The following is a 26,056-nucleotide window of genomic DNA, read 5'->3' as shown; positions in this document are numbered from 1 at the left end:
TTTCGGCCGCTTGATATATTATTAAACAGCATTAAAAATTACGTTGACCGAAGTCCATAATAACAAGGAAAGCTCTTCCCAATATAACGGAAAGGGTACGATTTAAAGCAGGAGACCGACTTCAGGCTTTGTAGCATGTTTTTGAAAATAATGTTCCATCATGTAACCCAGGTAGAGTCAGTCACTCTGCTGGTGTACAGACTTAGAAGTGATTTTTTTCTTCCTTCCTTTTTTTTTTACTTGTAGGTAGTTTCTACATGGCCTTTAACGAATGTGCCCTATTTTTACAAGGAAAACATGATCATCAGAAGAAGAGAGATGACATGTGACCTTATCATCCAGGTGAATGCCATTCCCCCCTCACGGAAACCCTGTTTTCCGCAGGGAGACAGCACCAGCCTCAAGGCTGAGAGCCACGTTCCCAGCATTTCTCCTTCCCTCTGGTGCCAGTTCCTGCGTGTTCCAGAGTCTCTCCTAGCACCCTTTGACCCAGGAACTGAAGGATTACAAGGGACAGAATCTACATAAATGGCTAAACAAGCTGTGGGCTACCCACGCTTGGTCAGTAAGAGGAGGAGGAGAAGGAAGAGGAGGAGGAGGAAGAGGAAGAAGAGGAGGAGGAGGAGGAAGAGGAGGAAGAGGAGGAGGAGGAGGAGGAGGAGGAGGAGGAGGAGGAGGAGGAGGAGGAGGAGGAGGAAGAGGAGAAGGAAGAAGAGGAGGAGGAGAACGAGGAAGAGGATGAAGAGGAAAAGGAAGAGGAGGAGGAGGAAAAGGAAGAGGAGGATGAGGAAAAGGAAGAGGAGGATGAGGAGAAGGAAGAGGAGGAGGAGGAAGAAGAGGAGAAGGAAGAGGAGGAAGAGGAAGGGGAGGAGGATGAAGAAAAGGTTGATGAAGAGGAGAAGGAAGAGGAGGAGGAAGAGGAAGAGGAGGAGAAGGAAGAGGAGAAGGAGGAAGAGGAGGAGGAAGAGAAGGAGGAGGAGAAGGAGGAGAATGAGGAGAAGGAAGAGGAGGAGGAGGAGGAGAAGGAGGAGGAGGAGGAGGAGGAAGAGGAGAAGGAGGAGGAGGAAGAGGAGGAGGAAAGGATGAAGAAAAGGTTGATGAAGAGGAGAAGGAAGAGGAGGAGGAGAAAGAGGAGGAGAAAGAAGAGGAGAAGGAGGAAGAGGAGGAGGAAGAGAAGGAGGAGGAGAAGGAGGAGGAGAAGGAGGAGAGGAAGAAACAAACTTGATACACCCAACAAACCCAGGTGACTCTCCAGAAAACTGTGCTGAGTGAGAAGAGATAATCCCCAAAGGGTACGTCCTATGACTCCATTTCCATTCGTTCCTGAAAAGGTGACAGAGAAGCTCTGCGTTAGGGGCGGGTGTGGCTATAACGAGGACCCAGAGACCTGCAGCTGCCGGCAGCGCCACGGTCCTGGCTGGGACGTGTGCTCCGGGCTGCAGACGTGATTGTGTTCGGCAGCCAGACAGCCAGGAGCAGGGAAGTCCAGGTGCCTAGCAGTGGACAGGGGAGGTGTGGGGCCTTCCCCCAGGGTGACCTTGCCCCCCTGGCAGATCCATAGTCCTGTGGTTTGGACCCCTGACCTTTCCTCCTGAGAGGTAACATCTAGGCCTCGGTTCTATTTCAGCTCCAGGCCCAGAAAAGCAGCAAAACCAGACCAGTGACCCCACAGCTGCCCTCGGGACCAGCTGCATCGGACAATGACCCCCTGCCCTGCACCAGCCGGTCAGTCCGTGGGGACCACACCCCTGAAGGCCACCCTGGAAAGCTGCTGGATGTCTGCTGAGCTCTTCTCCGACCTCCCTGACACCTGCTTCCTCAGACCCGCAGGAGGAGGACCCCGCGTGCTCTCCCCGAGAGGCCTGTGCCTCTCCCTGCCCCCACCCCCACCCGCAGGGTGTCACCATCAGCTTCCTCACTCCCAAGCCTCTATCACGTGTTCCCGAAGCCCATTTCTTCCAGGAACACTCCTCCGCCTCTGTGATTTACCAAGTCACTGCCCCCTCAGAGCCTGGGTCTCGGCTCTGAGTTCTTTCCCAGGTCGGGTCTGCTGGCACCGGCCAGCACGGGAGCTGGCCCTGCCCATAACATTACTACGGGAGAAAGAGAGCAGGGCAGAGTGTTTCTTCCTCACAACTGCATGTAAACCTACAGTTACCTCAAGATAAAAATTCTTTTTCTGATTGACAAAGGGGGAGTTACAGCATATAAAGGAGAAAGTGGACCTGGCTGTTACACATTACCTACCTCCCAGCTGGTACTTAACATCCTCACATCCCAGGAAGTGGTGTGTCATGCCCTGTTTTGCAGATAAGGCACGAGGCTCAGTGGCTTGCCCACGGTGATGCAGCGAGTATGTGGTGCGTGTGGAACGTGGCTCCAGGCATGTCCTAGGGTCTCGGGTGTCAGCCACCACGCTGCCGAAGGCAGGCTCTCGCAGGGACTCCCTTCAGGAACTCAGCTCCCAGCTCACTGTTCCGGCCTCCGTCTCCCCTTCCTCAGCGTCTCCTGTTTCGGGCCATGTGTGTGTCCATCTTTCTTTTCAGGGAAATTCAGCAGCAAGAAATAGAACCTGCCATTCATTTGGCTTTAACCTTCAAGGAAATGCACCTCACATCGTAAGATGAGGCAGCTCTGTAGCTGGTTGAGTCAGCAGCTCCTTCATATCAGTAAAGACTAACTCCACGGCCTGGCTGGTTTGGCTCAGAGAACAGAGCATCAGCCCATGGGCTGAAGGGCCCTGGCTTTGATTTTGGTCAAGGGAATGGACTTGGGCTGTAGGGTCATCCCTTCCCTGGCTGAGGCGTACAGTAAACAGCCAATCAATGTGTCCCTCTCTCATCAATATTTATCTCTCCCCATCCCTTCCACTCGCTCTAAAAATTAATGGGAAAAGATCCTCTGGTGAGGATTGTGAGGGAAAAGAGCCACATGCTAACCTGACAAGCTCAGGAGAGGCCTGCGTGGCAGTCTTGCAAACTCAGAGACCTAAGATAACCACAAAAGATGGGTTGAAAATTAAATATCTAACTACAAACAGGTTATAGTGGGTAGTCATGTTCTAGGCCGGTATCTGATCTGACAAAGATCAATTTATATCTTCTTTACTGAGCCCATCTGCCTTCCGGCCTCCAAGATAACATATCTGTGAGATGTCTGGGTAACTTGTAACTAGCTTCCCTTTTTCTGGAGCCTCTGGGGCACAACCAAATGTGGGGGGCATTAGGACTGGTGCCTCAAATTCCTTCGTTATCATGTTACTTGTTCCTGCACTCACCTGAGTACACCTCCATCATTTTACTTTTTATCCAATCCCAGGAGTTTCCCACTGCTTTGCTTTCTCCCGCCTCCTTACTCCATCACCAATGAATTTCATGTAACCCACCTATGTCCCTCCTTTGATTTCAGTGTATAAATAGAAATGTAACTCCGCCATTCTTCAAAGGTTCTGCTTCCCGGCATATGTCAACAGTTTGGCTCAAATACACTCACTAAAATTCTTTACAGGTTTCAATGTTTTGTGTTTTGTTTGTTTTTTTTGTTAACAGGATTAGCAATAAGTAAACAAACAAACCAAATATTATAAGAAGAAAGACCACCTTCTTCCAGCTTTTTCGTTCGACCGTTCTTGACTTTTGAGTCCCCTCCTGGCCACAGAATGGCAGCCAGGCAGCCATGGCTGGAGCAGCATCCACAGGCAGTAGGGGGGCTGCTGCTTCCCTCTTGGTCTCCTTCCGATTAACGAGGAAACTCTTCACTAGAAGCCCCAGCACCCCCACCGTGTCCCCTGGCTCAGAACCGCCATATGTGTCCCTGCCTCAGCCAGCAGGGAGCAGGGAGCAGGAGAGGGTTGGTGTCAACCAGTCATGCCACTTCCTGGGGTCGAGACCACCTCCCCTGAGAACACGAGCAGCCGTGGGGCAGAAGGCAGCTGAACACAGAGACCTATTGAGGTATGGTAGTACAAACTGCGATTTGGGTTCTGTACTTAGATGTTTGCTAAAACAATAGAAAGTTATTTTGATTTTCTGAACTTCTGTATGCTGTCCCAATACTCCATTGATGATGGTTTGAATGTCCCATTGATTGTGATCTCATGGTCATCAAAGTACATTCTTGTGGGAACCAGGACAGATTCATTATCCTAAATTGTCTCAGTAGCTACAGATAATGCATTCCGGTTGACTCAGTGGTCCCGGAATCTGGACAGCACAATTATTCTAAATTGCCTGGGTGCTCCCAGGTAATGTGTTTCTGTTGATTCAGTGATTCGTAGATACTTTAGGTAACTAACGTGCTCAACTTCCCTTCTGTAAAAGGCTTTTTTCTAAACAGGTTCCTCATTCCAGACCCAAAGATGTAATCAATACTTTTGTGACATTCTGCCAGTATAAGCCAGACGTGGCGAGCTGTTCGGGGCTGTGAGGTCTAGAGCACTTTAGCCCCTCGTATGCTGCCGGCCTTTAACCTGTTAACCGAGCGGGACCTATAAATACGTCAAACTTAAACAATATTGGGAACGGGTAGGACGTATGAATGCGTCCTTGAAATATATGTTGCGCCCCGAGAGGGATGGTATATATTTTTTGTAATCTTTTTTTTTTTATATTTTATTGATTTTTTACAGAGAGGAAGGAAAGGGGAGGGATAGAGAGTTAGAAATATCGATGAGATGAGAGAGAAACATCGATCAGCTGCCTCTTGCACACCCCCCACTGGGGATGTGCCGGCAACCAAGGCACATGCCCTTGACCGGAATCAAACCCGCCTTTAGGTCCGAAGGCCAACGCTCTGTCCACTGAGCCAAACCGGTTTTGGCTATTTTTTATAATCTTTATCATTGTTTGTAAAATTTATAATTTTTTAATTAGACATGTCCATTTTTTTTTCGGTATTCTTTTCTATCTTTTTTTTGTAATTTTGTATTTTCCTTTGTGCTTTATATATATAAATAAACGAAAAAAAAATATATATTTCATTTATTTTCATTAAGTATAAATAAATAAAAATAATATGAAATTACGTCCTCCGGGCGTGATGTACTGACAAGTCCTAGTGTAAGAGTTCGCGTCCGTTACAGGTTGCATCATTAAAAAGGGAACTCCTTAATAAATGACTCCATAATTAGACTTTTTGAGGCATCCTTTGTGAGATTCGGGTACACTACCACACTATCACAAGAGGAAGAGAAATGCTTGCATCCAGCAGAAGCTAAATGTCTGTTAACCACCCCCCACCTCATCACCTCTCACCTGGGATTGTCTGCTCCCTCCATCAGTGCAGCCCCAGGACCGTGACCTCCAGGCAGCGGGACAGGCCTGCTCAGCGGTTCTCAGACAGCAGTGTGCACGCACCCCCCAGGAGACCGGCCAAGGCCACCCCGGGGGAAGCTGGAGCCGCAGCCAGCACCCCTTCCGGCCAGCGGCTTCCCACCGGCAGGCGGGCGCTCCAGTGACACCCAGAGCAGACGTCAACCAGGTTCCCCTCTCTTCACAGTGTCTCCACCTCCTCCGTCTCCTCCAGAACCTGGCCCTGCTTCCCAGCCTTCGGGCGGAGGCGTGGTGCCCTTTGCAATCCCCAGGAGGGGATTCTTGGCGGAGTGGAGGCCCTTGTGAGTTTCCATTCTACTCTCAGTCCCACAAGATTCCTGCCTGGCAATGGTGAACGGGTGTGTGTGACCACCAGCTTCTCTCCCCGCTCCTCGGGTGGCCAGTTCTGTGCTCCTACCCTCTTGGGGCCACGGGTTTCCCGTAAGTGATGTCCCTACTGTCCTTCCAGCTTTGACTCCTGGGCCCTGGAGCATAGGTGTGTGTAAGAACAGCCCTGAGTGAGAACAGTTACTCCTGAGTGACAGATCCTCGCTTCCCCCAACTGATGGACAGAGTATGAGTAATATGCACTGCAGCCCGAACATGCCTGAGCACCTACCCAGGCACCTTATATGGACTGTACATTGAACCACCAATCAGCACCTGCCAACCACTAAACACCCCCTCCCTTCTCCCCCCTCCCCCACATTCCTAAGTCCCTAAGTCCTTATATGAAACCAATCAGCGTGTGCCGAGTACCCGAGGCCCCATCCCTCCCCTTTCCTGCCCTCAAAAGGCGCCTTCACGCCAGCACGTGTGCTCTTTCCCCTCTGGAAGGCAGCCCGGCGGGGGCCTTCTCCTCTCATAAAGCCTGTGTCCTGGTCTCCGGCCTCTGTCTCATCTTCCACTGAGGAGCGTGGCCTCTCTCTGGGTCTCATCACCCCTCAGGCCCCTCAGAACTCTCATCTGCCTCTACAGAAGCAGGAGCAGCTCCGAAGTGCCCTGCCCGCTAACAAGCACAGATGGGCACCACATTCAAATGCGGATCTGGCCTTTGTGTGAGTACACTTTTCCTTTGAAAAGCAAACCCTGGGAGGCTGATAGTTTCAGCTTGGTTGCCAGTCTGACGGGGGTTTTAGTTTTTATTCCTTCAGTTCCTGCCCCGCATCAGCCTGCTCACCCCTTTCCCACAGTCGCCCAAACACGCGATCTGGAGCAGGCCTCGCATTTACAGGGGACAGGCTCACTCAGGGCAGGAGTGGGTGTGGGTTCCCGGGACCTGACCGTGAGAGGGCAGGGCGGGATGAGGGGGCAGGGTGGGGCGGGTCCAGCTCCAGGTAACTGGACCCTAGGCCTAACCCAACCAATCAGGTCAGCCAAGGTAGCGGCACCACCCTCCCTATAAAACCCATTGATATGTTAAGTTCTTCCTCTTTCTCGCCGTGCCCTCGTTGGTGTAGGTGAGACTGGGCTCGGACCAGTCCGAAATAAATACAGGCTTTCTGCAATTGCATCGGATTCGGCTCCCTGGCAGTCTTTGGGGTTGATGACACTTGGGCATAACAACCGGAGGGAGCGTGGCCACCGGGTTGTGAGAGGTGCTCCGTGGCTCACTGCTCTGTGAATCTCCAGGTCTTACTAGTACGTCCTGTTAACGAAAAAACAAACATTGAAACCTGAAAAGAATTTTTTATGAGTTTATTTGAGCCAAAACTGTCGACATATGCCGGGAAGCAGAACCTCAACGGATTGAGACAATGCTCCAAAGAATGGCGGGTTACATTTCTATTTATACATTGCAATCAAAGGAGGGACATAGGTGGGTTACATGAAATTCATTGGTGACGGAGTAAGGAGGCGGGAGAAAGCAAAGCGGTGGGAAACTCCTGGGATTGGATAAAAAGTAAAATGATGGATGTATACTCAGGTGAGTGCGGGAACAAGTAACATGATAACGAAGGAATTTGAGGCATCTGTCCTGGCGCCCACCACATTTGGTTGTTCCCCAGGGGCTCCGGGAAAAGGGAAGCTAGTTACAAGTTACCCAGACATCTCACAGATATGTTATCTTAGAGGCAAAAAAAAAAAAAAAAGGCAAATGGGCTCAGTAAAAAGATCAAAGCTGATCTTTATCTGGGAGAATATCTGGACATGACTACCTACTATAATCTGTTAGATATTTAATTTTCAAACCATCTTTTGTGGTTATCTTAGGTCTCTGGGTTTGCAAGACTGCCACGCAGGCCTTCCCTGAGCTTGTCTGGTTAGCATGTGGCTCTTTTCTTTCACACTCCTAAGACTAAGACTCTTTCATCGTATTTAATGTCCACTGTTAAAAACAAAACCCAACTGAGTGAATTTAAAAATCTCCCTTGCTTTATTCAACAGTTGGTGAATCCGGCAGCAGCCATGCCAGCAGTGGAAGAGTTGCAGAAGGCAAGGTGTTTCACAGGCAGGAGAGAGTGGGAACCGGAAGCTATTGGATTGGGTTTTGCCAAATTAATTCTCTCAAAGGCAAATTACTTAACTAGTGCTGCTCAGGCGAAACTTGACTGGCCGGTTTGAGATTCCGTTTCTGGGAGAGCTGGAGCTGTGATTAAGTAATTAAGCCTCCGATTGATCACATGGGGCTTCCAGAAGTCACTCTGTTACGACACTCTTGTCTCTCAGCACCGTGCCAGCATGTCGCCTTGGCAGGCTGGGGCACGGCACTCAGAAAGCAGCTGTGTTTCCGGCCTGCACTCTGACAACCAGGGCCTCGCTCACACAGGAGGCACCCACTGACTGCTCCCCGCCCCCAGCCACTACATTTTCAGGCGCCTGTTCCTGCCACCCCACTCCTCTCCCTCCACTGCCCACAGCTGTGGAGTGTGCCCTCCCCAGACTGGTTGGAGGCACAGAACCTGGTGCGAAAACTGAACTCTGCAGAGCTGGGAGGCTCCGAGCCCGGCGCTAAGTAGGCCACCGCCCGGCTCTGTGATGGAGCGCCCTGGGGGAGCTGGTTAAGAGAGCGCACCTCTCTCCTCCCAGAGACACCCGGGCTGGGGTGCGAGAAAAGCATCCCACAGCACAGGGCGGGGGCGTTCCCGCCAGCGGACTGGCTGGAAGCCGAGCCCCGCCCGGGAGCGGCTTCTGACCTGCACCCGCTCCTTCCCCTCTGGAAGCCTCCTCAGTAACATGGGTGCTGAGCGTGCAGAGGGTCTTTGTGAGGCGCCTGCCACAATCCTCTCCCACCCGTAGCCAGATGTTCAGTCGGTCACTTTGGTACCTAATCTGGTTTTAGGCGTGTGGTTTGCTTTGACCAACGGGACCTGAGCAAGCGTGACCGGGCAGAGGCAGAGGCACGCTTGGGCATTAGGGCTTCCTCTCTGGCTGCTGAGACCCTCCCCCGCCCCCCTGTGAGCGAGCGGGCGGGCTGATGAGAGGAAAGGGGCTGCCTGCCCACACCAGAGAGCTGCGGGTGTGCGCGAGGTTGTCCTGAAGGCTCAGGCCGCACAGCCCGTCAGAACCCGCCTCCAGGAAAGCACAGGCCGGCGTGAGGCAGCTCAGGCTGGCTTTAAGCCGACACCGAAACTGGAGAAGTCTTGTTATGCACAGAACCTCCCTGAACACATCCCCCCACTCCCCACACACACACACACACTCACACCCTCGGCGGAGGGACGCTGAGCCTCGCATGCAGATGCATGCGCATATAAAGCGCTCGCCATGCCAGGCCCGTGACAATCCTCAATCAGTATTGATCACAGCGAGTGTCTGTGTCTCCCCTGAGGCAGAGGGGCCAGGAAAGAACCCGCTTATTCCAGCCACTGCCTGGGACCGGGGTTTCTCCCCTGGTGGCCCTGGAGACCCTGCAAGAGCTCCCGTCATTGTGGTCTTCCTAGCGTGGCTTCCCTTACCGAGCATTGACACTCCTGCTGAGTGACAGCGCCCTGAGCCTCCCAGCCATGCCCAGGGCCCTCTGCCCTGGCTCCCCACTAAAGCGCCTCAGAAGGCGGCTCGGGAGCCACGTGTAACTAGTAAAGGACGCAGGAGCTGGCCCAGGCGACGTGAGGGTGTCTGTGCTGCGGGAGCTGCCGCCACCCATGCTTGCAACGCGACCGTCCGACCGTCCCCATGGTGCTGGGGAGGAGGTGGCCTCGGCATGGCCCTAGCTGCCTCAGCACTGCACCTGCCACCTGCTCGTTTCCCTACAACCACACACCACAGAGCCAAACACTGGGGCCCACCAAGTGTCCTTCAGCAGGGCACAGGCCTGGGTGAGCTGGGTGAGGGCTCCATCCCCAGTAGGAGGCATGCAGGAGGCAGATAATCAGTGATGCTCTCTCATCGTGGATGTTTCTTTTTCTCCCTCTCCCTTTCTCTCTGAAATTATATATATATATATATATATATATATATATATATTTAACAAAATGGCTTGGTTCAGGAATGCATCCTAAGATGATAAAAATATGAAGAAAGGCAAGGACGTAACTGCCCAAACCTTGGGGCCATGATTTCCGGGGGGGGGGGGGGGGGGGCGGGAGGAAAGGGTCCAGGACCCAAAGGAAAGGGAGGCGGGGAGTTCCTATTTCTTGATCTAAGTGGTGGTTACTGACTGTGGTATTTGCTTTCTGGAAACCCCTTATGCTGTCCGCTTACGCGTTATGCATTTTTCTACGTGTGTTACATACCCACCCACCCCCCAAAATTTAATCTGTTCTACAGTGTGTGTTCTTCACACTTCCAATGACAAGGGCTCAAACCCATCCCAGGGGGTCCAGCAGGTACAGATGCCGCGTCCAGGCTGCTAACCCCTCCTTCTTGTGCCAGTTACAGCTTCGTGACCATTCGTGGCTGCATGGGCATTGGTAAGGTGGCGATGGAAGTGGGCAGTGTTTATTTCCATCACAAGGTCAGGGCTCCTCTTCAGCCCACCAAAATGCCAGGAGCAGGAGCAGGAGAGGGGGCAGGAGCAGAAGCTGGAGTTGGGGCAGGAGCAGGGGCAGGGGCAGGGGCAGGGGCAGGAACAGGGACAGGGACAGGAACTGGGGCAGGGACAGGGAGGGGCAGGGGCAGGAGCAGGGGCAGGGGCAGGGGCATGAACTGGGGCAGGGACAGGGGCAGGGGCAGGAACAGGAACAGGGGCATGGACAGGGACGAGCAGGGGCAGGGGCAGGGACAGGGATGGGGGCAGGGACAGGGACAGGGATGGGGGCAGGGACAGGGGCAGGGGCAGGGACAGGGATGGGGGCAGGGACAGGTGCAGGGGCAGGGGCAGGGACAGGGATGGGGGCAGGGACAGGGGCAGGGGCAGGGGCAGGGACAGGGATGGGGGCAGGGACAGGGGCATGGGCAGGGACAGGAACAGGGGCAGGGGTAGGGGCAGGAGCTGGGGCAGGGGCAGGGGCAGGGGCAGGAACTGGGGCAGGGATAGGGAGGGACAGGGGCAGGAGCAGGGGCTGGGGCAGGGGCAGGGGCAGGGGCAGGAACTGGGACAGGGGCAGGGGCAGGAACAGGAACAGGGGCATGGACAGGGACGAGCAGGGGCAGGGGCAGGGACGGGGACAGGGATGGGGGCAGGGACAGGGGCATGGGCAGGAACAGGGGCAGGGGCAGCGGCAGCGGCAGGGGCAGCGGCAGGGGCAGGGGCAGAAGCAGTCATAATCCTAGTGGTTGACTCCTATATGGACGTGATTGGAACAAGGCTAGAATTTCCACAGCAGGTGAGCTTCTGAGAAGAGTAACGTGCTCTGTGCCCCATCAACTGAGAGAGGAGAACAGAGACCAGAAGAACAGCTCCCTGGAGGGGAGGGCGGTTCAAGAAGACCTCCAAGGAAATAGAAAGAGCAGCGAGGGGATGGCCACCAGGAGCCTAGGAGGAGCCATGTTTCAAACGCTGTGGTCATGTTCAAAGGCTGCCGAGTCCTGTGGGAAGCAGCTGAATCGCTGGTTTCCAGAGCTGCGATTCCTGTAATCTGCCATTTTCGTCACGTGGGCGCATTGCCACTGAAACCCGTTAGTGTGAATTGCGTTTTGCACGGTAGCTCCGGAGGAATAAGCTTCTCCCAGTGGCATCTCTGGGACCAGGATGAGCTGAGTGAAGAAAGGACGCTCACCTTTTTACTTTCTATGTTTCCGAATTATTTTAATTTTTACAAAGGGCATTCATGCTTTCAAAATTTTAAATGAAGGCATTCAAATAGCTACATGTCAACTAACAGTAGCATGATGATGTTGAAAGAAGGGGCCAGAAGCCCTGAGCGTGGAGGGGCAGGGAACTAGCTGGGGGTGAGGACAGATGGGTTGGGAGGGTGAGGGCTGAGGATGTCCCAAGTGTGGGCGTGACAGACAGGTAGTGAGGGGACTGGATCTAGCAACTGCGGAGGGGTGTGGTTTGCATGTGGGGGGAGAGGGGGAGGAGGGGGATACAATGGGAAGTAAAGGGGTAATTGCTCCCCACCCCCAAGGAGAGATACACACCCAAGGAAGAAGCCAGAGCAGAAAGCAGAGGCAGGGTGCAGGTAACAGCACAGGGTAAACCTAGCAAACTGTGCTCCAGCTCACCTGGCCTTAGATCTACCCAGCGCGGGTCTGGCAGGCAGCTCAGCTGGTCAGAGCGGACTCCTGACACACCAAGTGCGGCATTCAATCCCATAAGGCATCAACCGATGGAGACGTGGAAAAGTGGAACAACAAGTTGATCTCTCTCTCTCTCTCTCTCTCTCTCTCTCTCTCTCTCTCTCTCTCTAACAGAATATCTTTCTAACAGTATATCTTTTTGAAGAAGAAGAAGGAGGAGGAGGAGGGGAAGGAGAAGGAGAAGAAGAAGAAAGTAAGCCCTGGCCAGCTTGACTGATGGATAGACCATCGGACCAAGGACTGAAGGGTCTCAGGTTGGATTCCGTCAAGGGCACATACCTCGGTCGCAGGCTCAATCTCTGGCCAGTCAGGGTGCGTGCAGGAGGCAGCCATCAATATGTCTCTCTCACACTGGTTTCTGTCTCTCCCACTCCCTTCCTCCCACTCTCTAAAAATCGATGGGAAAACATCCTCGGGTGAGAATGAACAAAACAAGAAAACAGAAATTTGCAAAGTGCCCTTTCATCACATCCTAACAAAACATTGATTGGATCTTTTATTTGATTTTTCAGTCTTCCTTACTAACTTCATTAGCAACAAGGACCTTATGGTGACACAGGGAATACTCTGAATTGCTTGCTTCTCACCCTGGCCAGTGTGGATCAGGTGGTTGAGCATCATCCCAGGCACCAAAAAGTTGCCGGTTCAATTCCTGGTCAGGACACACAGCTAGGATGTGGTTTGATCCTAGGTGCAGGGAGGCAATGATGTATCTGATGCATCTCTCTCCTCTTTTCCTCTCCCTTCCTCTCTCTCTCTTTCAAGTCAATAAAAACATTTAAATAAATTGCTTCTCTCATCCTTGAGGGTGAGATAGTAAGTTTCACCTTTGCCTGCCACGCATGTCATTTGAGCCAGCGGGCAGGAAAGCCGTTTGTGGGGATGTGGCCATGACGATGCAGATTCCGGGAATACATGGTGGGCAACTGGCTCCATCAACACAGAAGGTTCCCCAGGTTGTTCCATGGACGCTGCGCTCCTCAGCCCTGCATCTTACACCATCGGACTGTGGGCTCAGCGGTGTGGAGCGGTTGCAATGCAGTCAGACTTCCTACTTCGAGCTGTGTCCACCAGGGGGCGTCCCTAGACCTCTGAGAGGAGTCAAGGGGAAGCGCATGAAAGGGAGGGAAGGGCGCCTTCTCCATGGGAGGTGAACAGCCTGGGCCGGTGGCCACATCAGCTGCCCCCATGCAAATAACGCCCGTGCGTCCCGTCCCGTTTGTCGGTCAGCTCACGCTCTGCCATGGCAGAGTCAGTAGTGGTGATAGGGAGCTCTTAACCCAGAGGCCACACGCATTTACCATCTGTTCCTCACAAATAAAGCTTGCCCACTGGCCCTCCTCCATAAATGGCCCCTGGCGCTGACCCATGAGGAGCAGCGTGTCAGCGGCCGCAGGGCAGCACCATAGCAGGCTGCGGGGGAGGCACCGTTACTACCGCCCACTTCCCGGATAGGATCCGGAGCGGCAGCGGGGGTGAACAATTGCCCAGAGTCTCGCAGACAGGAACTGTTGGGATTAAGATTTAAACCCAGACAGTCTGGTTCTAGAATCTGCATTTTATTTATTTGTTTTATTATGTATATATTTTCCATCGTTTTTGTGTGTTTTTTTAAGACAGAGTGGAAGGGAGGGAGAGAGAGAAACATCGATGTGAGAGAGACACATCCACTGGGCCAGGGATCAAACCTGCAACCCAGGTCCGTGCCCTTTGACTGGGATTGAACCCTTGATCCTTCAGTGCATGGACCAATGCTCTTAACCACTGAGCAGCCCCCCCCAGGGCTAGCGTCTGCACTTTCAACAATGTGTTTTTATTGATTTTCAGAGAGAGGAAGGAGAGGGAGAAAGAGATAGAACTATCAATGATGAGAGAGACTCATCACCCTCCTGCACATCCTCTGCTGGGGATGGAGCCCGGAACCCAGGCATGTGCCCTGACCAGGAATCGAACCGTGACCTTCTAGTTCATAGGCTGCCCCTCAACCACTGAGCCACGCCGGCCGGCCCAGAATCTGCATTGTTAACCCTCACTACAATGCTCCCTAAGGTTTCCATAAAGGGAAAACAAAAACAAAAACAGCACATATGAACACTCATACTCTTCAGAGCAACAGAGGAAGCTGGCAGGAAAATGACACCTATTCATTACAATAAATTATTGAGTGAAAACATATTTTTAATCTAAAATTCCGGACTCCGCCGTCTTACAACCAAGTGTCAGGGCAGACTGCAGACATTGCCAACCCTGTGGGCCTCACAGCATTTCCCAGCAACGCGTCCCCTGGGTGCCCGCAGGGGACTGCTCCGTCCTCTGGGTGCCCTGCAGGGAGTCCTCCGTCCTCTGGGTGCTCTGCAGGGGGCTCCTCCGTCCTCTGGGTGCCCTGCAGGGAGTCCTCCGTCCTCTGGGTGCCCCGCAGGGGGCTCCTCCGTCCTCTGGGTGCCCGCAGGGAGTCCTCCGTCCTCTGGGTGCTCTGCAGGGGGCTGCTCTGCAGAGGAGAGTGCAGGGTGGGGGGACGGGACACGGTCTGCAGTGGGAGGAGGCAGAGCCCCTTCAGACTGAAGCAGGAAACGGGGAGCCTCCCGGTGGGAGCTGGCATCGCTTGGCTATTGCTGTGTAATGAGTCACCCCAAAATGAGCAGCTTAAAGCAGCACGTATTCATTAGCTCACACAGTTCCCAAGGGTCCAACACACGCTTCTGGGCCACGTCTTCGCCGAGGCTGTCACCACGAGGCCGCGGCCCCCTGAAGGCTCCAAGGGGCAGAGGAGCCCCGCCCCCCTCACCCCCAGCCCCCCCTCCCGCCACAGGCGCAGCTCCCGGGCGGGCGGAGGGCCCGAGGCCAGGCCAGAGGCGCAGGCCTCCCACTCCCCCCGACCGCACAGCCGCAGGCTCCATTGGCCACCGCAGGCCGCCCTGACGCCCCGGGAGGACATTTCGGAAGCGGTGCTGGCACTGGCGGCGGTACTGGAGAGCAGCGAGGGCAGGCAGACAGCTCCTCGCAGGGCAGCTCGGCATCCTACAACCAAGGTGCCGCGTGAGGGACAGAATCCCGCCCAGCCGCTCCCCCTGCGCATCTTGAGCAAGGTCATCCCGCGGCCGTGCCTCCCGGTCCCGCCTGGGAAACAGGGACAATAATAGCTCCTGCCCGCGGGGCTGCAGGAGACGGACAGGAGTTACAGTCTTACTCTCAGAACGGTGGCTGGCACAGTGTCTGCTGGCCCCAGTAAGCAGCTTTTCCAGGGCCACTGAGCCGGGAGGCATGGAATGGGGCTTTAACCTTCACCCTTGGGGCTCGTATCCCGCCGTGTGACAATAGTTCTGAACCGTGTGATCTGGCCAGTAAGAGCCTCCCCTCCCCACGGCCATGCCCACCGCCCAGCAGCAGCCAGCATGGCAGGTTCTTGGGCGTTCTCTGTAAAGTGGCTACATGTATTGCACGTCATTCTTCAAATGGCCATTTTTAGAGCCTAAAAAAACAATGCTCAGCGTTCAGTCCCAGCAGACGCCCTATCGTGGACGTAAGGAAATATCTACAGAGCCCAACAATGTGTCCGTCTGCCCCGAGGAGCCGCCCTCGGCTGCGGACAGAGTCCGCGGAACTCCGGGCACCCGAGGGCCCCCCCATCTCTCCCACGTTCCTGCCTCTGGCTCACATCCAGGCATGGCGCTTCCACATCGAAACGCAGCGGTGACACCAACAACACGGTAAAAATGCCGGTGCTCGCTGTACATGGCTGGCATGTATGGGTTAGGCAGAGGGGCCAAAAGCAGGTTCAGACATATTTTTAATGCACTGGATTTACCTAATATGGATAGACCATTTCTAGGCAACCTCTCCAATGCTGCGCTCGGAGGAGGATGGGAATTAAGGCACAAACTTGGGAAATCCTAGGGAAATAATTTTTCTGGCATTGGCACAGTGCCAGGTGGGACCTGTATTCAGCTGCTCGCAGCAGAGACCCAGGACTGAGCAGCTTGGGTCTGTTCTGTGACGTGAAAGACGAGGGCTGGGGTGGCAGCTCATAGAGCTAGCTCCCTGGGATCCAGGCTCCTCCTGTGCTCAGCATGTATCTTCAGACCTCAAGGTCAAGGTTAGTTGCACTCACATTGAGACTGGAGTTCGTGCCCTACGCAGACAGAAGAGAAAGGACAAAAGATGAGAGGGCTGTCTTTTGCAGCTGAATTAATTACTCCTCTTCCTCGGGCTTGCAGGCCTGCTCACATCTCGCCGGCTGTCCGAGGAAACTGAGCGATGCTGTGCTTAGCTGGGCCCTTGGCCACTCCAAATACAACCAGTTTCCACCATTAAAGAAAGGGAAGCAGATGGGCTCCAGAAGGTATCGTGCAGTCTCCAACAAGAGGTATCACTGTGCTTAAGACGCACAGAACTCATTTCCCCCAACCCTGTGCCTCCCCTCGGACCCCCAGCCCTCTAGGTGGCACCGTTCTCTAACCAGGTGCTCCGGTGCCACCCTGTGAAAGTCTTGGATCCTCCTTTTCCTTCCCCCACATTCAAGCCTTGCATGTTTTGTTGACTCTTCCTCCCAAATGTCCCACGTCTTTCTAAACAGATCTAACCTCCACGTTCACCATCCCTGTCCAAGACATTCCCATTCCTACCTGACCTCCCAGCTCCCACTCTTTTAACAACAGTTTCTGCCCTAGCCAGTTTGGCTCCGGGGATAGTGTCGGCCTGCCGGCTAAAGGGTCCTAGGTTCGATTCTGGCCAAAGGCATATGCCCGGGATGCAGGCAGCCAATCAATGATTCTCTCTCAATGATATTTCTATTTATCTTTCTCCCTTCCTCTCTGAAATCAATAAAAAACACATATATTTTTTTAAAAGAAAAAAAAATTAACATTTTCATAGCAGGTCCTGGGGGCCTTCTAGACCTGCTGAATCAGGATCTCTAGAGCAGAGACCCAGGCAGCTGCACTTTTACAGCCTTGGGTAAGCTGTCCTTAATATTAAGTGCATTTAACAAAATGTACCGCTTCAAGCACTTTAACCTCTGCCATTCGGTGACATTACATGCGTTCACAATGCTGTGCCACCACCACCACCATCTTAGCTGTAGAACTCCTTTGTCATCCCAAACGGAAGACCTACACCCAGTGAGCATTCAAAGCCCATTCTCCTGACCGGCCAGTGTGGCTCAGTGGTTGAGCGTCAACCTACGAACCAGGAGGTCATGGTTCAATTCCCCACCAGGGCACATGCCCAGGTTGCAGGCTCAATCCCCAGGGTAGGGCAGCGATCAATGATCCTCTCTCCTCATTGATATTTCTATTTCTCTCTCCCTCTCCCTTCCTCTCTGAAATCAATAAAAATATATTTTTAAAAACCCCTCCTGCCCCACCACAAACCTGCTTGCTGTTCCTCCGGATCTGCCTACCCTGGACGGCTTGTCGGTGAATGGACAGGGGCATGATGTGTGCAAGCTCTGTCCAGGTGGCAGCGTGTGCCAGGGCTCCCCCCCTCTTTACAGCCAGTGACATTCCATTGCGTGGACACAGCACACGCTGCTAATTTTGGCAGAGATTTGGGCTGCTTGCCCCTTTGGGCCACCGTGAATAACGGTGCTGCGAACATTCAAATACAAGGTTGCACACCGTACTCGGTGGTTTGGTGTAGACCTTGGAGTGGCATTGCTGGGCCATATGCGGATTATGTCTTTAAGTTATTGAACTATCAAAACTGCTTCTATTCTGTTCCCTTATTTATTCTTCACACAACAACCAAAGTGACTTCTTTAAACATTACAACAGATTATGTTACAATCCCACTTAAAACTTTCCAGTGGCTTCCCATTTCTCTTAGAATAAAATTCAAACTCATTATAGTGGCTGAGATATATAGTATGGCTGCCCCTCTTCCTCCACTATACAGCTTACCACTCTCTCCCGGCTTACCGTTCTTCCCTCACTTCCCTGGGCTGGCGGCCTTTCCCTGTTGGCCTTGCTCTCAGCCTGCAGGCCCCGGCTCGCGTACACCTCCTTCGCCAACCACCTACCTAAGTGCGCCCCGCCCGCCCTCACCGCTGCCTGTGAAATCACCCTGCTGTATTACTTTACAACACTCACCTTTCTGTGAACTTATTGTTATTACGCTTTTTATTTCTTTTTTGTTTCTTGTTAATTCTCACTCAGGGATATTTTTCCAATGACTCTTAGAGAGAGTGAAAGGGAGGGGGAGAGACAGAGAGAGAGAGAAACGTTGGTGTGAGAGAGACACATCAATTGTTGCCTCCCGCTTGGGGGTAGGCTACTGGGAGAGGGGTTCAAGCCTGCAACCAAGGTATGTGTCCTTGACTGGAATCAAACCTGGGGCCCTTCAGTCCACAAGCCAGTGCTCTATCCACTGAGCCAAACCGATTAGGGCTGAACTTACCTTTTTTATATATTCATTTGTTGTATTATCTGCCTTCCTCTCTAGAATATGAGCCCTATAAAAATGGGATTGTCTCTTTTTTAAAATATATATATTTTTTATTCCAGAGTGGAAGGGAAAGGGAGAGAGAGATAGAAACATCAAAGATGAGAGAGAATTATTGATTGGCTGTCTCCTGCATGCCCCCTAAGGGGGATCAAGCCTGCAGCCCAGGCACATGCCCTGAGCTGGAATCGAACCCAGGACTCTTCAGTCCACAGGCTGACGCTCTATCCACTAAGCCAAACCAGCCAGGGCACAATGGGATTGTCTTGCTAATCCCTGTAACACTTGTGTCAGAGAGTTCATGAATATTCATAACTAGTTAAGCAATCATTCATTGAATCTGAAAATATTGCTCCGAGTCAGGAAAGGAAGGGTCGGTAGGGATTTCAAAGAGAAGTCGATGACCTGAGTATTAAATTAAATAACTTTTGTGAATTACTTTTGTGCCGGGGAATGACCAGCAGACCTCTTAACTATTAAGTAAGTATACACAAATATAATTATGAGACTTCAAATGTAAAACTGGAAGAAAGTCAGGGAGAATGCTTCTCTAAAGGAAACACTTAATGGACTGGAAACCACATTTCCCAGCAGAGTGGCGCTCTGACTTAGAGCACCAGACCTGACCACTTAGGAGTGGCGTGACCGTGAGAATATTGCTTCCCATCCACTCACACTGTGGGCTTCATAAAATGCCTAACTCAGGGGTTTATTGTAAGAATTAAAAATGAGGTGATGCTGTGGGGCGTGGCTCAATAAGAAGTTGCCATTACTATTGTGCCTAGCGGTACAAGGAAGAGGCAGACACTGCACGGAGTAAGGAGTATGGTTGATGGGGGCAAAATGGGATTGTTCATAGCAGCACAATTTTCTTTTATATATATATACATATATATTTATTTATTTATTATTTTTTTTATTAAATTATTATCTGTGTACATATTTTAACATTGCCCCCCCCATACATACCCTCCCTCCCCAGAGTTTTGTGTCCATTGGTTGTACTTATATGCATGTATACAAGTCCTTTGGTTGATCTCTTATCTCCCCCAGATCTCCCTACTCTCCCCGCTATAATTTTACAGTCTACTTGTTGCTTTACTGTCTCTATATCTATCTTTTGGTTTGTCAGTTTATTATGTTTTTTAATATCCATAGATGAGTGAGGCCATGTGGTATTTCTCTTTCATTGACAGGCTTATTTCACTCAGCATGATGTTCTCTAGTTCTATCCAGGTTGCTGCAAATGATGAGAATTCCTTCTTTTTTATGGCAGCATAGTATTCCATTGTGTAGATGTACCAAAGTTTTTTTTTGATCCAATCATCTGCTGACGCATAGCAGCACAATTTTCAATAGCTAAGATCTGCAAACAGCCCAAGTGCCCATCAGTAGGTGAGTGGATAAAAAAGCTGTGGTACATTTATACCATGAAACAAAGATTCGTGCAAGAATGAGCCTTTCTTCCGCTGGCTGCCGGCACCACCTTCGCTCTGCCCAGAGTCGCCATTCTGCTCTAACCTGGAGCTGCCTTTCTGCCTTCCCTCACTGCCCAGAGGCCCAGAGCAGCTGGAGTGGTGCAAAACGCCTGCATCGTTGCCATGGTGACGACACAAGCGTCATGCCCCCCCCCCTCAGAGCTTGCATATGCAAATTAACCTACCAACTTTGTTGGGTTAATTTGCATACTCGCTCTTTTGATTGGCTGGTGGGAGTCACAAAGGTATGATGGTCAAGTAGCATGTTACTCTTTTGTTTTGTTTCGTTTTCACATTTGTTTATTGTTTAAAGTATTTTCCCCCCCATTGACCTTCCCCCAGCCTCTCCTAACCTCTGCCTCATGCCCTCATTTCCCCTCCCCCGCCCCCTGCCAGTGTCTTGTGTCCATTTGTTGTGCTTACATGCATGCATACAAGTCCTTCAGTTGATCTCTTACCCCCCTCCCCAACACTCCCCAGCCTTCCTGCTGTAGTCTGTTTGATGCTTTACTGCCTCTGTATCTGTCTTTTTGTTCATCAGGTTATAATGTTCTTTATTTTCCATAAATGAATGAGATCATGTGGTATTTTTCTTTCATTGCCTGGCTTATTTCACTTAGCATAATGCTCTCCAGTTCCATCTATGCTGCTGCAAATAGTAAGAATTCCTTCTTTTTTATAGCAACATAGTATTCCATTGTGTAGATATACCATCGTTTTCTAATCCACTCATCTGCTGATGGGCATTTAGGCTATTTCCAAATCCTAGCTATGGTGAATTGTGCTGCTATGAACATAAGGGTGCATATATCCTTTCTGATTGGTGTTTCTGGTTTCTTGGGATATATTCCTAGAAGTGGAATTACTGGGTCAAATGGGAGTTTCGTTTTTAGTTTTTTGAGGAAACTCCATACCATTCTCCACAGTGCTGCACCAATCTGCATTCCCACCAGCAGTGCACGAGGGTTCCTTTTTCTCTGCATCCTTGCCAGCACTTGTCGTTTGTTGATGATAGCCATTCTGACAAGTGTGAGATGGTACCGCATTGTCGCTTTGATTTGCATCGCTCAGATAATTAGTGACTTTGAGCATGTTTTCATGTGTCTCTTGAATTTACTTCTGTCTTCTATTTAGGTCCGTTGCCCATTTTTTTTATTGGATCATTTATCTTCCTTTTATTTAGTTGTATGAGTTCCCTGTAAATGTTGGAGATTAAATCTTTATCAGTGATAACATTTGCAAATATGTTCTCCCATACAGTGGGCTTTCTTGTTGTTTTGTTGATGGTTTCTTTTGCTGTGCAAAAGCTTTTTATTTTGATGTGGTCCCATTTGTTTATTTTCTCTTTAGCTTCCATTGCCCTAGGAGCAGTATCAGTGAAGAAATTGCTTCGGCATATGTCTGAGATTTCACTGCTGGTGGATTCCTCTAGTATTTTTATGGTTTCCCGTCTTATGTTTAAGTCCTTTATCCATTTTGAGTTTATTTTTGTGTATAGTATAAGTTGATGATCTAGTTTCATTTTTTTGCATGTAACTGTCCAATTTCCCAGCACCACTTATTGAAGAGACTGTCTTGACTCCATTATATGTTCATGCCTCCTTTGTATAATATTAATTGAACATACGTAGTTGTTTGGGTTGATATCTGGATTCTGTATTCTATTCCATTGATCTATATGTCTGTTCTTGCACCAGTACCAGGCTGTTTTGAGGACAGTGGTTTTGTAATACAGCTTGAAATTTGGTATTGAGATCCCACCTACTTTGCTTTTCTTTCTCAAGATTGCTGTGGCTATTTGGGGTCTTTTTTTTTATTCCAGACGAATCTTTGGAGAGTTCTTTCTAGGCCTGTGAAATATGCCGTTGGTATTTTAATGGGGAGTACATTGAATCTATAGATTGCTTTAGGTAGTATGGATATTTTAATGATGTTGATTCTACCAACCCATGAACACTGTTTATGTCTTCCTCTATCTTTTTTTTCAGTGTCCTGTAGTTTTTCGAGTATAGGTCTTTTACCTCCTTAGTTACGTTTATTCCTAGGTATCTTACTATGCAGCAGTAAAAAAGAGGAATCTCTTACCCTTTGAGACAGCATGGAAGGACCTGGAGAGTATCATGCTAAGTGAAATAAGTCAGTCAGAGAAAGATAAGTATCACATGATCTCACTCATATGTGGAATCTAAGTAACAAAATAAACTGATGAACAGAGTGGATCCAGAGACATGGAAGCATGGAACAGAGTGTGAAATCTCAGAAGGAAGGAGGGGGAGGGTGGGTGGGTGAGTAGGGGGTAATCAACCAAAGACCTTGTATGCATATATGCATCACCCAGGGACACAGACAATAGGGTGGTGAAGGCCTGGGCTGGAGGCAGGCTGCAGGGGGTCAATGAAGGGGAAATGGGGACATATGTAATATTTTTAATAATAAAGAATTATTTTTTTTTTAAACTGGAGACAATTGCCAAAACTGGTTTTGCTCAGTGGATAGAGTGTCAGCCTGCGGACTGAAAGGTCCCAGGTTCCATTCCAGTCAAGGGCATGTACCTTGGTTGGGGGCACATCCCCAGTGGGGGGTGTGCAGGAGGCAGCTGGTCAATGTTTCTCTCTCATCAATGTTTTTAGCTCTCTGTCCCTCTCCCTTCCTCTCTGTAAAAAATCAATAAAATATATTTTAAAAAATAAAAATAAGAACTGGAGACAAAAAAAGGAATGATTATATTTCATTTTATGGTATGATTTGAGGGTTTAAAGTAAACATATTATGTCATACTATATAAAGTGTGTATGTGTGTGTGTGTGTGTGTGTCTATGTTATAGATAAGTATAAGTGTACTTTCTTTTGATTTTTCTGTAGCAACATCCCAATTGGTTTAATTATTTTGGTTTCATGATAAATGTAACTATTTAACCTAGAGGTTAAACACATATTTAAACATATGACATATGTTAATTATTCAACATAAGTATGTTTTCTTTATTTTGCTTTCACAATGAAGGTTAACTGATAAGGTAAGGCCCATCTTCCTATTCATCTTTTAAATGCCTACTTCCTGTTTGGCCACCATGGCTCACTGAGCGTCAACCCATGAACCAGGAGGACATGCCCAGGTTGGGGGCTCGATCCCCAATAAGGGGTGTGCAGAAGGCAGCCAATCAATGATTCTCTCTCATCCTTGATGTTGCTTCCTCTTCCTTCCTCTTCCTTCCTCTCTAAAGCCTACCTCCTTCCCTGTGGCCATGCGTGGTAAGTAAAAGATGGCACCTGTCCTTTTTTTTTTTTTTTAATATATTGATTTTTTACAGAGAGGAAGAGAGAAGGATAGAGTGTTAGAAACATCGATGAGAGAGAATCATCGACCAGCTGCCTCTTGCACACCCCCTACTGGGGATATGCCCGCAACCAAGGCACATGCCCTTGACCGGAATCGAACCAGGGACCTTTCAGTCCGCAGGCTGACGCTCTATTCTCTGAGCCAAACCGGTTTTGGCGGCACCTGTCCTTTAATCGTCCTCCTTGCTGGAGGAGTCAGCCTGGCCTCACTTGCAAGATTGGTGACTGGTTTCACATATTACGGCCGAAGGGAAGGGATCCAGTTTGACGCCCAGGCTTTTCCACTTCCTGTCTCTGGGAGCCCTGGCTGCCAGGGAAGACACCAGCCTTCACGTAGCTGTGCGGTGAGCCGGCCTTCCAGGTTTTCTATCCACACGCCACCCTCTGAGCCAAGTCAAGTTGGACCTGCAGCCCTGTCTGCCCACTGAGCACCACAGTGGCCTCAGTCTACACACATGCAGGCCTGCCCACTGAGCACCACAGTGGCCTCAGTCTACACGAATGCAGGACTGCCCGCTGAGCCCTGCCGCAGCCCTGGCCCACGGTCCCCAGGTCAGTTTCTGGAGTGGCAGTTGTCTTAGCCACCATGAATTAGGGTGACCTGCTGCCCTGGGACGCATCACATGACGGGTAGCGACTCCCTGGGCGGGTAGATTTTCCTGCCCGTTGACCTCAAGTGAGAGTGTGACCTGCTTTGGCCAGGGCGTCCAGCAGACAGGGCGCTCGGGTCCGCGCAGACGCCTAGCCATTGTTCCTGCAGCTCCTTGGCTGTCCCTCCCGTGGGTGTGGTCCTGCAGCATGAAGTCACGTGGAGCAGAGCTGCACTGACCCACAGGCAGCAGCAGGACCCAGTGAGCAAGAAGCCCCCTCAGCCATGGAGATGAGGTACAGCTGCTCCGCGGCCACTCCTAGCGTGAGGCCTGCACGCCACTCCTCCCCGCTTTCAGCGTTACTGGGAAAACTCGTTTCCGCGCCAATGCCCACGAAAGAACATCCAAGCCCATAGGAAAGTTTGGTAAGAGCATATTGAGCCAAATTGTTGAGGACATGCCTGAAAGCAAGATCTCAAGGGATTGAGAAAATGCTCTGGGCCAAAACCGGTTTGGCTCAGTGGTAGAGCATTGGTCTGCGGACTGAGAGGTCTCGGGTTCGATTCCGGTCAAGGGCATGTGCCTTGGTTATGGGCACATCCCCGGTAGGGGGTGTGCAGGAGGCAGCTGGTCGATGTTTCTCTCTCATCGACGTTTCTAGCTCTCTATCCCTCTCCCTTCCTCTCTGTAAAAAATCAATAAAAATATATTTTTTTAAAAATGCTCTGGGAATCTCAAGCTCCTGGCCATGGCCAAACTTTGGAAGAAACAGCAACAGGAAAAGGAGGCTGCTGAGCAAGACCCAGATAAGGACATTGATGAGAGTGAATCCTGATCTTGTTCATGTTTTATTATTTTTATAAATTAATAGTTTGGAAAAAAAAAAAAAATGCTCTGGGAAATGGCAGGTGTGCTGTTTCTTTTATGCATTAGAATCAAAGGGGACACCAAGGGAGAGTTACAGGAAATCCACTGGTGGCGCTAAGGAGGCAGGGGTGGGGGGTGGGGAGGGTGGGGGGGTAAGCCAAGCCGGGAAATCTAGGGCTGAATGAGTACTAAGCCAAGTGGAGGAGGGCATGCTCCGCTCACGTTGCAGGCTCAGCATAGCTAACGCTCACAGCACATAGAGATGGCATCAGGGAGTGAGACGACGATGCGGGGTCCTGGGTCTGTGCTGCGGTGCCGATGGTTTGCCCGCAGGGGCCTGGGGCAGAAAGTTACTCGGACATCTCGAAGGCGTGCTCTCTAGATCATGAGAACAGTGGCAGGGCTCACTTGAGGTAAAGATCTGGGCCAAAAAAGGAAGCTAAAGGCCTGGGACATGACCACCTGCCATGAGCTGACCAGTTGGGGGACTTCATGTTTAGACCATTCTGCGTTGTTACTTTTGGCCATTGAGTTTGAGAATCCTGCCATGCAATGCGGGCCCCCCCAACCCCCCAGCTTATCAGATGTAGTAAAAGGCCCCTTTCCAATCACAATAGAGTGAAAATGTCACACGTGTTTCTGGCATCCCCAGCAGCTACAGGTATTCTTGTTCTGACTCATGACAAGGGCCGTCTTTGAGGGGGGTGGACTTCTGGTGAAGATTTTCCTCAGTGATCAAAATAGAGGGACATAAAAGGAGCTGTGTATCTCTAGCCACTCAGACACCCTTTCTACACTCTGTCCTATGAGGACTCAATGGCTAGAGCTACAGCAGCCACCTTGAAGCCATGAGTGAAAAATCCTGAGAATTAAAAGCCAAGTATACCAAAGAGTGGAAGATAAATACCCTGTTTCCCCGAAAATAAGACAATGTCTTATGTTAATTTTTTTCTCCCAAAGTTGTGCTAGGTCTTATTTTCAGGGGATGTCTTATTTTCGGGAAAACACGGTAAAATGTTGGATCCTTGCCCTAGCTGGTTTTTCTCAGTGGATAGAGCATCTGCCTGTGGACTGAAGGTCCCGGGTTTGATTCTGGTCAAGGGCATGTACCTCAATTGCAGGCTCAATCCCAGCCCTGCAACCAATTGATATTTCTCTCTCTGTCTCTCCCCGTCTCATCCACTCTCTCAAAAAATCACTGGAAGAAGTATCCTGTGTGAGGATTAACAACAATAGAAAGAGCTTGGATCCTTAAAATTGTTAGCCACTCAAACATTCTAAGACTGCCTACCACCAAAAATATCTTATAATGTGAGTTAATTATCTTAATTGTTTAAGCCATTGTTAGTTGATCATTCTGTTATTTGTAGCAAACCAAACTAATTCTTCCTAATAAAAGAGTAACATGCAA

General features: G+C 50.6%; 1 pseudogene; it reads left to right on the top strand.

Moving 5' to 3' along the window:
• Positions 1–26,056, top strand: part of LOC118731520 — a 38,270-nt pseudogene that overhangs the window by 9,257 nt on the left and 2,957 nt on the right.

Source organism: Pipistrellus kuhlii, unplaced genomic scaffold (genome assembly GCF_014108245.1).
Source record: "Pipistrellus kuhlii isolate mPipKuh1 unplaced genomic scaffold, mPipKuh1.p scaffold_m20_p_31, whole genome shotgun sequence".
Lineage (NCBI taxonomy): Eukaryota > Metazoa > Chordata > Mammalia > Chiroptera > Vespertilionidae > Pipistrellus > Pipistrellus kuhlii.
The sequence above is the reverse complement of the archived record's forward strand: the minus strand, read 5'-3'. Positions and strand labels throughout refer to the sequence as shown.